The sequence below is a fragment of the Panthera pardus genome, unplaced genomic scaffold (assembly GCF_024362965.1).
Source record: "Panthera pardus isolate Hobbes unplaced genomic scaffold, ASM2436296v1 HiC_scaffold_20, whole genome shotgun sequence".
Taxonomy (NCBI): Eukaryota; Metazoa; Chordata; class Mammalia; order Carnivora; family Felidae; genus Panthera; species Panthera pardus.
Window position 1 is genome coordinate 24,995,035 of NW_026526766.1, and position 14,479 is coordinate 25,009,513.

At 37.4% G+C, this 14,479-nt stretch overlaps 1 protein-coding gene across 3 annotated transcripts in view; it reads left to right on the top strand.

Moving 5' to 3' along the window:
- Positions 1–14,479, top strand: part of RMI1 (RecQ mediated genome instability 1) — an 83,926-nt gene that overhangs the window by 28,413 nt on the left and 41,034 nt on the right. For 2 of the 3 annotated variants that reach the window (XR_008424159.1, XR_008424160.1), the window contains one exon: positions 156–307. The exons of the other annotated variant lie outside the window; for it this stretch is intronic. The gene's annotated coding sequence lies outside the window, so the exon portion shown is untranslated. Of the gene's footprint in view, positions 1–155; positions 308–14,479 lie in introns of those variants that run through there. 3 annotated transcript variants of the gene reach the window in all.

The following is a 14,479-nucleotide window of genomic DNA, read 5'->3' on the forward strand; positions in this document are numbered from 1 at the left end:
CAAAGAGTTGAGCAACACTCCCATAAACAGTTATAATAAATGAATATAATCAGAGTAGCACCATCAAATTCAGGAAATATTATGTTACTACCATCTAACTCTTAGACTTCATTCCAGTTTTACCAGATGTTTCAATAATTTTTTTTTTTTTATAGCAAATGGATCCATCCCTATTTAAGCCCAGAGACAAGCCCTGGCTAGCACCTTGATTGCAGTCTTGCCACCCCAAGTATGGAACCCCCTAATCTGCGCCTGACTCTTCACCCGCAGAAATTGTGGCATAATAAATGTGTGTTGTTTTAAGCTACTAAGTTTGGGTTAATTTGTTACACAATAGAAAATTAATACTCATCCCTTTCCAATTGCTTTTAGTTGGGTTATTTCTTTTTAAGTGTATGTATGTATGTATGTATCTCCTACACCCAACGTCTGGTTCAAACTCATAACCCTGAGATCAAGAGTTGCGTGCCCTTCCAACGGAGCCAGCTGGGCACTCTGATTTTAGTTGGGTTGTTACCTCCTGTCTTGATCCCTCTAGCCCTAGGGGTTAGCAGCTTCCTGCTTTCTTTGCTCATCTCTGCATTGTCTCATGATTCCCTGAGGCTTGTCAGTATTTTCAACTCCTTTGTAACTAGTTCTCCATATTAATTATATTAATACATGTGGTTAAGAATTGCTATTCTCGGGGCGCCTGGTTGGCTCAGTCGGTTAAGGGTCCGACTTCGGCTCAGGTCATGATTTCGCGGTCCGTGAGTTCGAGCCCCGCGTCGGGCTCTGTGCTGACCGCTCAGAGCCTGGACCCCGTTTCAGATTCTGTGTCTCCCTCTCTCTTTGACCCTCCCCCGTTCATGCTCTGTCTCTCTCTGTCTCAAAAATAAATTAAAAAAAAAAACGTTAAAAAGTTTTAAAAAAGAATTGCTATTCTCTTACCACATTAAAAAAATTTTAAAGCGGGAGGGGAGGGAAGAATAGCTATTATCTATATATCTATAGCAGTGGTTTGATAATAGGCAATATTCTTTAAGTATTACCTCTAGAACATAGCTCCAATATATTTACTCTTCCCCATCACATTGGAATTTTTATTTTTAAGTTTATTATTTTGAGAGAGAGAGAGAGTGAGCATGCGCAGGGAAGGGGCAAAGAGAAAGGGAAAGAGAGGATCCCAAGCAGACTCCCTGCTGTCAGCATGGAGCCTGAAGCGAGGCTCAAAACCACAAACTGAGATCATGATCTGAGCCAAAATCCAGAGTTGGGTGCTTAACCAACTGAGCCACCCAGGTGCCTCCATGTTGGGATCATTCTAACCATAAGCCACCTTTATCTCTTGATTAAGGACGCTCAGGTAATAGGTTTTCTCACAGATTTTCTCTTTCCCTTGCCCTTTGTGCCTCTTGATAGTAGCATGGAAGTAGTTGGAGAGATAGGTACAGAATTTTAAATATTCTGTGTTGGATATGCTTCATTTAATGCAGAGTTACTGGTATAGACCTATCTTTCTGTAATAGGTTAAAATACTTTTTGACTTTGTTGCTGAACAGTGCATTCCAATTATCTAGTGAGTATGAACTATAATATCAATTGATTTCCAAGATCAATTGTAGCTCAGAGAAGAAATTAAAGTAGGATACAGACTGAACTGTATCCTAAAGAGGTAAAAGAATGAGTAAGGACAACCTGTGATTCTATTCTCCAGTGTTGATTACCTTAAGTCATTTTCAGTTAGCTCTTTCTAGGGCTTATTTAGTTATATGTTTGTTGTGGATATGAATCTTTATAAACTCAGAGATATGAGAAATCTTACATTTATTACCTTCTGTGAAAAGATACTTTTAAAAAAAGTAAATTCATGGGTACCTGAATGGCTCAGTTGGTTTAGCCTCTGACTTTGGCTCAGGTCGTGATCTCGCAGTTCGTGGGTTCGAGTCCCGTGTCGGGCTCTGTGCTGACAGCTTGGAGCCTAGAGCCTGCTTTGGATTCTGTGTCTCCCTCTCTCTCTGCCCCTCCCCTGCTCGTGCTCTGTCTCTCTCTCGCTCTCTCAAAAATAAATACACATTAAAGTAAAATTTTAAAATAAAAAACAAAAAAGTAAATTCAGGCTCTCAGGTATAAAATTGAACAAACTTTATAGATGTTATTTAACTTAAGCAACGAAGGAACAGGCAGATGTTATAACTGGTTGAGAGGTTAAAAAACTCTGGTTTTTTTAACCAGAGGTTAAAAACCACTGGTTGGTGGTTAAAAAAACCCACAAATGTTTATGTAGTAAAGGAATGTTGAAATTAATGTATAAATGGAGGCAAAACTGGTCTTTGCACAGTGGCGGGATGGGTGAATGCATCTGTCAGATAGGGCAGAATTCTCATGTCTGTAGACAAGAATTATTTTGCACTATCAGTTATCTACAATTTACAGACTTGTAAAACAGCTCCCATATGATCATTATAACCAGGAGGGGTGTTCTCTAGACAAGACAGTTTTCTGTTGCAGCACACATTTTCTCCTATATTTTTAATTTGACTGGACTGATAGAAAACTCAACCACAGATAATAGTTTGCTTTCCATTCCTTAAATTCATGTGACATTCCCAGAGGGCTTTGGAAAGAGTTGAACGCTTGGTGAGGCCCCACTGATCCCTCACACTGTTTACCTGCTGATATATTTATGGCATTAGCCCCAAATGATTCTTTTTGTGTTATGCGAGGTACATCCAGGTTTGCCAAGGATAGAAGCTCTAGAAATAGCCTAGGGAGTATAAATGGTGCAGGAAGATGAAGAATAATGTAGTGTTTTTTTGTTCTCACTGGAATTTTCAAAGACTTGCTTCTTTTCAGCTTTCCCATAAATTGGCCGTAAGGCTCTTTGACTCCCTTTACTCTGGTTTCTTTAGGTGTTTGATCCCTGACCGCAGTGTCAAGCCTAAGTTTCCTGGGTGCATCCGGCAGCCATTCCTTTTGATTCCTGTCACCTCTTGGGGCACTGGCAGGAAGGGGGACATGGGTCTCATTCTATGGGGTCCCATACCCCACCGTTTGCTTGGGGGAATTCTCCTCCTCCCCTTTCCGGTTTCTTATTTTTCTCCTTTACCTCCCTCTAGCCTAATTCCTTGAATGATTTCAGGCACACTCTTAACAAAAACTAGGAAGGGAAGCTGAAGCAAGGGAAAGCTTTCCTGGGTACTTAGGGGATTTAAAAGGGGAAAAATCCAGAGAACAAAAAATGCTTATGTCATTTATTTTTTGTTCTTTTACACTGTAAACAATGTTTCATTAAATGTTCTTGCTATTGTATTTCCTCATTCATTCTCTCAAACATTTAACATTTATTCAGGATTTCTGGTATTAGGAGCTGGAATTATAACAAATTCTTCATCTCCAGGATCTTATAGTCAGGGAGATAGTCAAAGGAGTAATCAAAATGACAGCACAATATTTTAAAATAAACAGAGCAAGATCATCGTAAGGAAATTTAGCTCTTTAAGAGTTAAAAAGTGTAATTACAACATTACAAAGTCAGTTTGTATCACAGAATCTCTGCTCTCTTGGTAGGTTATAAATAAGTTCAAACCTGATTCCGAAGACCAATTTGTCATTTAAGTGACAACCCAAATTCTAGTTTTGTATTAATATAATTTCGGACAAAACTCCTACTTGTTGCAGGTATGAATCTTAGTTCACACACTTGAAGGTGTGAGAAATGTTACTTTTTTTGTGTGTTCTTAAAATCAAATTAAATTTGACTATGAACCTAGCAAAGTCAACTATATGGGTGTGTGACCTGTGTCGTCTTGGCTGCATACCCAGCAGGGCTCCCTTCACTTGGTTCAATGCTCTATGTTGCTGTCTTGAAATTCTTGATAATTTTATCTTTGTTTGAACTTGTGTTTGCAATTGAAGTCCAATAGGACTGCAGAGTATGCACTTGAACACAGGGAAAAGGCACCATATGTGTATCTGATGCTGTTTCTTCCTACCCTGCTGGCACATAGCATTTGAGGTTCCCTGTGATTTCAGCATTTCAGTGGACACACAATGCATGAGTCAGCAAGTCTCAAAGGAGTACAAAGTTAGAGTGTTAAGTCTATCACTGAGTAAGAGGTAAGGTGGGGTGGCTGACAGTCCTAGAGCCATGCTTTCTTTTTGAACCAGAACTTCCTTTGCAGAAAGAAGGCAATGACCTATTAAACAACCAAGGAATGCTATCATATTCTTTCTTACTTGTGTTACTTCCCTGTGTTAGCCAACCACTTACCCTGAAAATGGTGACACAGACGGAGAGGCAATGATAGTGCAACCCATAGATCTTTTTTCCATCCTTTCTTCCTTATTCATCAGTAAGCTAAAGGTAGAGTATTAATAGAATGTGTGCATATTAAGTGAAATAAAAACAGTTGGCTTTTGCACAGTGTTTTCACTGTTCTGGTAAGAATAAGATACATAAACATGTATGAGCTACAAAATAAGAATTGGGTAATTTTGGTGATTCCACATAAAGCTACATGTTCTTAAATTTGCATTTAAAACCGTCATTGCACAATATAAAGATGAATGGTAAAATCCATGCTAATAGTTTAAATTTTTTCTTTACTTGCAATGACATTAAGTGGCTCAGGTGGTTGAGTGTTCGACTCTTGATTTCAGTTCAGGTCACGATCTTGAGGTTTGTGAGATCGAGCCCTGACTTGGGCTCTGTGCTGTCAGCACAGAGCCTGCTTGAGATTCTCTCTCTCTCTCTCTCTCTCTGCCTCTTCCCTGCTTGTGCACATTTTCTCTTTCTCAAAATAAATAAGTAAATAAACTTAAAAAGAAGGACAAGTAAAAAATACCATGACAAGTTTAGAGATAGGAAACAGCTTTGTATTTTAGTACCTTTAACAGTATTTAAAAGCATTTAAATAGTGCTTGGTAACTTTAACAGTATTTAAAAGTGAACAGCACTTTTTCTCCTGCATTTTCATTTCTTACTAAGCCCCAGTGAAAGGTCCTGAGAGGTCTTACTTTGAGCAGACTAGTTGGACATCTGGTCAACTAGTACACTCTATTGTCCCGACCTGGAAGTAGGTAGGCTTTGAAGATTTTGTGCCATACATAGATTAATAATATGTACATACAAGAATCTTTGCCTAGGTGTAAGCTCCTTGCTGAATGCCAGGCACTGTGCTAAAATGCTTTACAAAGATTATTACGTTAAAAGCTTTTCAGAACATTACCAAATCTTTTATCAAGGTAGCACATAAATATATTTAACAAAATTGCATGGTATGGAACGACCCATAATGAAAAGTAGCAGTCCTCTTTCCATTCTTTTCCAACCCTGCTCCCTTCTACTCCCTAACTCCTAACTCCTACACTTTGTTTTTAGTGTATCTGTTGATTTTTCCCTACTGTCTAATTAATTTGAGAATTTCCATTATTTAGATACCTGTCTATGAAGTTCCAGCCCTGATAAAGTTTTTTAGCTTATTTGATTTCCCCATCTCTCTTGCTCTCCCTACGCTCTGGGTAATTATATCACTCTTTTTAGTTTCTCTATTTGTCATAGGAGGAGAGGAAAAACTTCTCCCCTCCTAGGTTATGTGGTTGGGCCGCAGAATTAAACTGATGTAAGACAGATAAACAGGAGAAAAGCATACAAATTTTGTATAAAATTTTTAGGTTGCACACAGGAGTCTTCAAAAGGAAGACTTTTAAAACAAAGATTAATGAATTGTGAGGAGGTGACAAGACAGGGACTTGGGCTAGGGGCTAGTAAATTGTGGAACAGTGACTAGGGAATATATGGGAGAAAGTAATGGAAAGTAAGGGTTATTTTAGTAGGTTTGTTTGTGCAGGTCCATTTTGGAGTTGACTGTCATGGTGTTAACAAAGTACTCTTCCTGGTACAGGGAGGGCACCTTTCTTGTGGGAAATTTCAAGACTTGCTTTTAGGTAGAAAAGGGGAGTTAGGGAATCTTTCCTGCATCTCCTGTTTCTCAAATGCTTTCAGGTCAAAATAATATGCCAAAGTGGCATATTTTGGGGTGACATGTTCTGAATCCCTTTGTTATCCTTAAAACATGAAACAATGGGGTGCTTGGGTGGCTCAGTTGGTTAAGCGTTGGACTCTTGCTTTTGGCTCAGGTCATGATCTCACAGTTTCGTGAATTTGAGCCCCCATATCAGGCTCTGTGCTGGCAGTGCAGAGCCTGCTTGGGATTCTCTCTCCCTCTCTCCCTGCCCTTTCCCCACTTGTGCTGTCTCTGTCTCTCTCAAATAAATAAATAAACTTAAAAAAAAAGAAATGATGAACTTACTCCTTGATTTCTTCTATCAACTATAAAATTTTTTTTAATGTTCGTTCATTTTTGAGAGAGAGAGAGAGAGAGAGAGAGAGAAAATGAGTTGGGGAGGGGCAGAGAGAGAGGGAGACACAGAATCCAAAGCAGGCCCCACGCTCTGGGCTGTCAACACAGAGCCCAATGCGGCGCTCCAACCACAAGCCTCAGATCAGTTGGACGTTCAACCGACTGAGCCACCCAGGCGCCCCTCTTCTTTCAACTATAGACCATTTCTTCTAACTGCCCATTACGCAGGAGGATCATTAGTAGTTATAACTTTCCCTTCCATTCATATCTCCCCATTGCACCTCTCAGCTTTGGGCAGTTATACTTAACATTATCATACCATTACCATTTGCATTCTGTTAATCAGATTTATGACATCTGTTTTTTTCTATAAGCTTACTATAAAACTTGAAAATGAGCAGTGATCACATTGTTACAACTATTTAAGTATTGTCATTGCATGAGTATATGTAGTATATTGAGATTGCCAATCTTTTTATAGAGTGTGTGTGTGTGTGTGTGTGTGTGTGTGTGTGTGTGTGTGTTTAGGAGAGTTTTAATTGTCTTTCCGCTTTTAGGGAAGTTTTCCACCTTTATTTCATTATTAACTTCTTCCAACTTATTAGGGACACTGTCTAATCTTTTGAATCTCCCCCTTTCCTAGATACCTCTTTTTTTTTTTTTTTAATAATAAACATTTTAGATTTACAGAAGAATTGAGAAGATAGTACAGAGTTCTTAAACATCTTACACTCAGTGTCCCCTATTATTAACCTCTTACATTATTAGTATGATAAATTTGTTACAATTAATGAAACAATATTGTTACATTTTATTAACTAAAGTCCATATTTTATTCAGACTTTTTAGCTTTACCTTATGTCTTTCCTCCTCCAGAATGCCACATTACATTTAGTTGTCATGTCTCCTTAGGCGTTCCTTGATTTCTTTCTTTCTTTCTTTCTTTCTTTCTTTCTTTCTTTCTTTCTTTCTTTCTTTTTTATTAAAACTTTTTAAAAATGTTTTTTTTGTTTTTGAGAGAGAGGGAGAGACAAGAGCATGAGTGGGGGAGGGGCAGAGAGAGAGGGAGACCCAGAATCCAAAGCAGGTTCCAGGCTCTGAGCTGTCACCACAGAGCCTGACAGGGGGCTCAAACCCATAAACCATGAGATCATGACCTGAACCACCCAGGTGTCCCTAGGCTTTCCTTGATTGTAAGTTTCTCATACTTTCCTTGTTTTTGATGACTTTGACAGTTTTGCTGAGTGTTGATCAAGTGTTTTGTAGGATGCTCTTCTGTTGGAGTTTTTGTAATTTTTTTTTTTTTTTTTTTTTTGCCTGATTATACTGAGCCTCTGGGTGTTGGGGAGAAAGACCATAGAGGTAAATGACATTTTCAACACATCATATTAAGGATACACACTATCAGCATGATTCATCACTGCTCACATTCACCTTGATCATCTGGCTGAGATAAAATTTGTCTGCTTCTCCACTGTAAAGGTACTCTTCCACTGTCCCCACAACTTTCCATACTGTATGCTTTGGAGAGAAGTCCACTATGTGTAATCTACACTTAAGGAGTGGGGATTTATGACCCTACTCTGCATAAATTATTCAGAATTCTTCTGCATGAAGATTTATCTCTTCTCTCTCGTTCATTAATTTATTCAATCATATCAATATGAACTCATGGATATTCATTTTATACTGTGGGTTATAATTCAACATTATTTTGTTGTTCAAATTGTTCCAGCTTTGGCTATTAGGAACTCTTTGTCTTGACTCCTGTGACATTTTGACACATCCTTTTTTTTTTTTTTTAAACACTTCTTTACTTTCTGGTGCTGTGAGATGCTCTATAGTTCCTGCTAGAGCATAGGGTCAGCCATTTCTCAAAAAGCCCAGTTTCCTTTTATTAGAGAATGGTATTAGAAACAAAGATCTAGATACTAGGTGTTAGATACCTCTTTTGAGAGTCATTACTTCAATTTACTCAGTATTTTCTAAGCCTGCCTTTCAGCTTTCATCCTAGATTATTGGCCTTTTTTGTTCTGACTTGGATCTGTAGTTTCTGAGATTTCGTTTTATATGCTCTAATTTTTGTGGGAGTGAATCCTCAAGTAACTTTCGAAAAATGGGGCATTGGAGGTAAATTTTCTAAGTCTGGCATGTTTTAAAACTTCTTTATTCTACACTTACAATTGATGGAAAGTATGGCTGCCTAGGTTGAAATAATTTTCCCTCAGACCTGTGGTGCTGCTCTGACTTCTAGCATTTAGTGTGATTGATGAGAAACATGCTGTCTTTGTAAATGACCTGCATTTTTCTCTCTGGAAGGTTTTAGAATTTTATCTTTATCCTTAGTGTTCTGGTATTTCACTTTGTTGAATCTAGGTGTAGTTATTTCTTCATTCATTAAGCTAGTCTTTTCATTCATTAGTAGTTGTTTTCATTCTGAAGACTCATTCAGTTCTGGAAATTTCTCTGGTATAATGTATTTAAAGATTTTTTCCTTTCCTTTTTCTTAAAACAGCCTACTAGTTGAATATTAGCGTCCTAGATTGGCCTTAGTTAGTGCCTATTAACTTTCTCTTGAGATTGTTTTTCTTTTTTCTTTTTTTTTTCTTCTTGTCTTTTGGTTCCTTCTGAAAAATATTCTTGAACTTCTAACTTTATGCATGTGGTTTTTGTTTTTTTTTTTTGGTGGTCTAATTGTTTATCTACAAAACTCTTTCTTGTTATTTAAGTGAATTTTTACTTTATTTCCTAGCAGTCTATTGTTGCTTTATAAATGTGGTGTCTCCCATGTATCACTGGTAATATCTACTAGCATTTTAAAAATAGTTTTCTTATATTTTCTGAATTGTCTTATGTCTTTGTTTCTCTTAATTCATTTCCCTGTTTACTTTTATATTTCTCATTCACATTACAGATTTTCTTCAAAAGTCTAGCAATCCTTGAGCCCATTTACTTTTAAGAATGAGGCAGTAGAGGGGCACCTGGGTGGCTCAGTCGGCTAAGCATCCAACTCTTGGTTTTGGCTCAGGTTATGACTCATGGTTCGTGGGTTTAAACCCTGAATCCAACTATGTGCTGACAGTGCTGAGCCTGCTTGTGATTCTTTCTTTCTCCCTCTCTCTCTGTGCCTCCCTGCTTTTCTCTCTCTGTAAATAAATAAATAAACTTAAAAAAAAAAGCTTAAAAAAAAAAAGAATGAGGCAGTGGAAAGACTTTGAACTTTGTATACCTGGGTGGACTTCTAGGGCAACAATGCCCAGTTTAGTTGCCCTAATTCTTCTTAGATGGTCTGATACATTTCTTTATAGAAACTCCTTGTTAATTTATTATCTTTTTTTCCCCTAGAAGATAGTCACCTGCCTGATAAATATTTTGCTCTCTGGATTTTGAGAGGAGAGTGAGTGCTTTCTATATGCAGGCTTTAAATAATACTGCTGCTTTCAGACCCAGCTCCCATTTGTGTTGTCCCTCCTAACTGGAGTTTCCTAGTTCTAAGGAGTTTGGGATTCTCTGGATAAGATTGCTGCCCTCCCCCATGGCCATCTTCTCTGCTCAGAATGTACTCTAAGTAGTGGCTCCTCCTGCCCTCCTCATCAGTCATTACTTCTCCATCCTCTTTCCATTTCCCAGAAATTTGTTAAAATCAGTTTGCTGATGGCTTTCCTTCCTCTCTCTTCAATGTTGTGGATTTATATCCCAAACCTAACCTTTTCTATTATTTAAATACAGTCTTAGGAGGGACTAGTAAGCATATAGCTCATCATCTCGGAAAGGAACAAATTATCTAATTCTTAGAACGATCCTATACCCTTCTATTTTACAGATTTGGAAACATTGGTACGGGAGGTTAAATACATTTCTCTCAACCAAATAAGCTGTTTAGTGATGGACTGGGGATTAAATCCCAGGAGATCCACTCCAAAACTTCTTGTTCTTGTTTCCTCTTGAAATTTACTACAGTGAAATCCTAAGGCATTTGGAAATATCCTAGGAAATAACAGAAATATTGTATTTTGGACTGTTTCATTTTCAAAGACCCAGAAGATACCTGGTTAAGTATATGACTCCTAATTAATTAAGTTTGGCAGATAATTCTAAAATGAATCAGGTTATCTTTGCTCTGGATTATTCCACTTTGTATCCATCATTAATTGCTACATATTACTTGATTTATTTAGGAACTGTTTTTTAATCTGTTTTAAAAATGTTTTTAATCATGGAAGTGTAATGGAAAAGAACAGAATATCATTTGGAGAAAAAAACAATAACAGGAAAGTGAGGTAATTCTAAGTGCCATCATAAAATATAAGTTTGTTCTTATATCCTTTCCCCTGGCAGGATTATTCTTAAGGGACTTCTATAAAACAGAATGCATCAGATGGCAATGCTGAGAGCTGATTAACACTTTCCGGCAAATACTTCTTTGTAAACTCTAGCAGAGACCTGTATGTTTGAATATAGTAATCTATATATTGAATACCAGAAACCTGATTTTGAATATTCAGTATATATCCCGGCAAATGACCACTGAGTAAACTCCTTGATTTTCTCTTCAGTTTTGCCACTGAAAACGAGCAACTCATGTTTCTCAGAACCTCAGTTTCCTTATTTTATACGGTGAAGAGGCTGGACCAGATGATCTCAAACAGCTTATCCTTCCATGAAATTTTGGTTTATCATCCAGCCCTTCTTATTTTTTTTTCAGTAGTTCTTAATATGCCTTTTCATCAATATTTTATTGCTATGTAACTTACATATGGTTAAAGACACACATTTTAAATATATTGCTTATGACAACCCAGCTTTTTTGAGATATAATTATCGTACCATGAAATTCACCTGTTAATGTGTATAATTCAATGTTTCTTGTCTATTTACAGATTTTGTAACTGTTAACCATAATCCAGTTTTAGAAAATCTCCATCCTCCCCCCAAAAGAAACGTTATATCTATTAGCAGCCACTCCCCGTTCTCTTCCTCCCTCCTTCCCTCTCAGCCCTTGACAACCGCTAGTCTACTTTCTATCCTTATGTATTTGTTTATTCTGGATGTTTTATATAAATGGAATCTCACAATATGTAGTCTTTTGTGACTGGCTTTTTTCATTTAGTACAATGTTTTTGAGGTTCAGACATGTTACAGAAAGTGCCAACACTTTATTCAATACTTTATTCCTTTTTGTTGCCAAATAGTATTCCATATGTTTTTTATTTTTTAACCCATTCATTAGTTGATGGGCATTTAGGCTGATTCCATTTTTAGTTATTATGAATAATGCTGCCATGAAAATTTATGAAGACGTGTTTATATTTTTCTTGGGTAGATACCTAAAAATTGTAGGGTCATAATGGTAGGTTTGTTTAACATTTTGAGGCATTGTCAAACTATTTTCCAAAGTAGTTGTAGTATTTTGCATTTCCACCAGCAATGTATGAGGGTTTACAGTTCTCTACTTCTTTGCTAATAACACTTATTGTATTTTTAATCCATTTTTATTATTTATTTATTTATTTATTTGAGAGAGAGAGTGCACACCAGCTGAGGGGAGGGGCAGGGAGAGGGAGAGAGAATCTTAAGCAGGTTCCACACTCAGCACAGAGCCCGCTGAGGAACTTGATCTCATTACCCTGAGATCATGACCTGAGCCAAAATCAAGAGTTGGACGCTTAACCTACTGGGCCACTCCGGACCCCTTATTAATGCATTTTTTAAAATGTTTACTTAAAATGAGCACAAGTGGAGGTGGGGCGGAGAGAGAGGGAGACGGACTCCCAAGCAGGCTCCACGCTGTCAGTGTAGAACCTGACATGGGGCTCCATCTCAAAAATCTCATGAACTGTGAGATCATGACCTGAGCTGAAATCAAGAGTCAGATGCTTAACCAACTGAGCCACCCAGGTACTCCCTTTAAAAAAAAAAGAAAATGTTTTATTTATTTATTTTGAGAGAGAGTGAGAGAGAGCCATTTTGGAGTATATTCTTCTTGTCTTTTTAAATACCTATATAGTTTTTAATAAAAGTTATACTATATACATTACTGTATATCTTGCTTTTCCCACTTAACATGGGACTAGCTTTTTATTTTAATAAGTATAGAGTTATACCGTCATTTAAAATAGCTGAATAGTGTTCTGTTGCCTAGGTGCACAGTGCACCGAAACTAGCCATTTAGCTGTTTTTGAACCTTTAGTTTGTTTCCACTTGTCCTTTTTATGATTAATTAATATTACAGTGGACATCATTGTACAGATATAATTATATATTTATTTATTTGTGATAAACTCTAGGGATAATTGCTGGCTCAAAAAAATAAATTTTAAAGACTTCTGATATTTGTTGCCTAATTGCATTCTAGCTCTGTTTTTTGTTTGTTTTACTAGCTTTGTGTCCTTGGGCATGTTACTTAACCTTTTTGAGTCTCAGTTTCCTCATTCATTAAATGGAGATAATGTGAAAATATATTATTAAAAAAATTTTTTTTAATGTTTATTCGCTTTTGAGAGACAGAATGCAAGTGGGAGAAGGTCAGAGGGAAAGGGAGACACAGAATCTGAAGCAGGCTCCAGGCTCTGAGTTGTCAGCGCAGAGCCCGATATGGGGCTCAAACCCACAAACCCTGAGATCATGACCAGAGCCGAAGTTGGACGCTGAACTGACTGAGCCACTCTGGTGCCCCCAAAATATATTATCTTAAAGCATTTAGTACAGTGCCTAACAACACATGGTAATGACTCAGTAGTAGCTATTATTAACTTAAAAAAAAAAAAAAGTTTTTCCAGTTAGTATTCCTGCCTGGAGTGTTTAAGAGTTTGTGGCTTCTCAACCTCTCAAATACTTATATTAAAAAAAAGTCCTTTGCCAGGGTGCCTGGGTGGCTCAGACAGTTAAGCATCTGACTTTGGGTAAGGTCTTGATCTCACAGTTTGTGGGTTTGATCCCCGCATTGGGCTCTTTGCTGACAGCTCGGAGCCGGGTGTGACTCCCTCTCTGTCCCTGTCTCTCCCTAGCTTGTGCTCTCTTTCTCTTTCTCTCTCAAATATAAATAACTAGGGGTGCCTGGGTGGCTCAGTTGTGTCTGACTTCAGCTCAGGTCATGATCTCGTGGTTCGTGGGTTCAAGCCCGGTGTCCAGCTCTGTGCTGACAGCTCGGAGCCTGGAGCCTGCTTCAGATTCTCTTTCTCCCTCTCTCTCTGCCCCTCTAACCACTCATGCTCTCTGTCTCTCAAAAATAAATAAACATTAAAAAGATTGTTTAAATAAATAAATTAAAAAAAAGTCTTTTGCCTGGAACCTGCTTTGGATTCTGTGTTTCCCTCTCTCTCTCTGCCCCTCCCCAGCTTGTGCTCTCTCTCCCTCTGTTTCTCTCTCAAAAATAAATAAACGTTAAAAAAAGTCTTTGTCAATCTGATCAATCTGATCAAAAACGATTTCTTATTCACAAATTGTTTTCTTCTCACAGCATCCTTTTGTTTTATGGACCCAGTGTTTTCTTAAATCTTCCTGAGGATATGATTATAACTTTAAGAGCTTTTTTTTCTTCCTCGATTGTATTTTCCAGGGTCATTTTTCTTCTTTATTTTGATTTTTCCCCCATGTTTCCAAACTTGTGAATACTCTGTAGTATATTGATTTCCAGCAATAGAAAACTATTCAGGCAAACTTAAAATAACATTTTGTTTCATTTGCATACATTTTAAAATAGTGTTTTCACTTTGTGGAATTAGTAAAAACATATAATTGGACAAATAATAAGATACATATACTTAAGGATATTCACACAGCTTTATTTTTAGTAATAATGATAGCTAGCATATATTGAACAGTTTTTATGTGCCAGGCATATATTTATGTGCTCTGTATTTTTAAACTCAATTGTCACAACAACCATTTGAAGTAGATATTATTATTCCCATTTTGTAGAGGAGGAAATAGATCCAGAGAGATTAAGCAGCTTGCTCATGATTGGATGGTTAGTAAGTGGTAAGATTCTGACTCAGGCGGAGCATCCAGAGTGAGTATTCTTAACCAATGAGTAATAGCAGTGATATAGTAGAGAAAGATTAGAAATAGTTAGACCTAGGAGTGCCTGGGTGGCTTGGTTGGTTAAGCATCTGACTTGATTTCAGCTCAGGTCA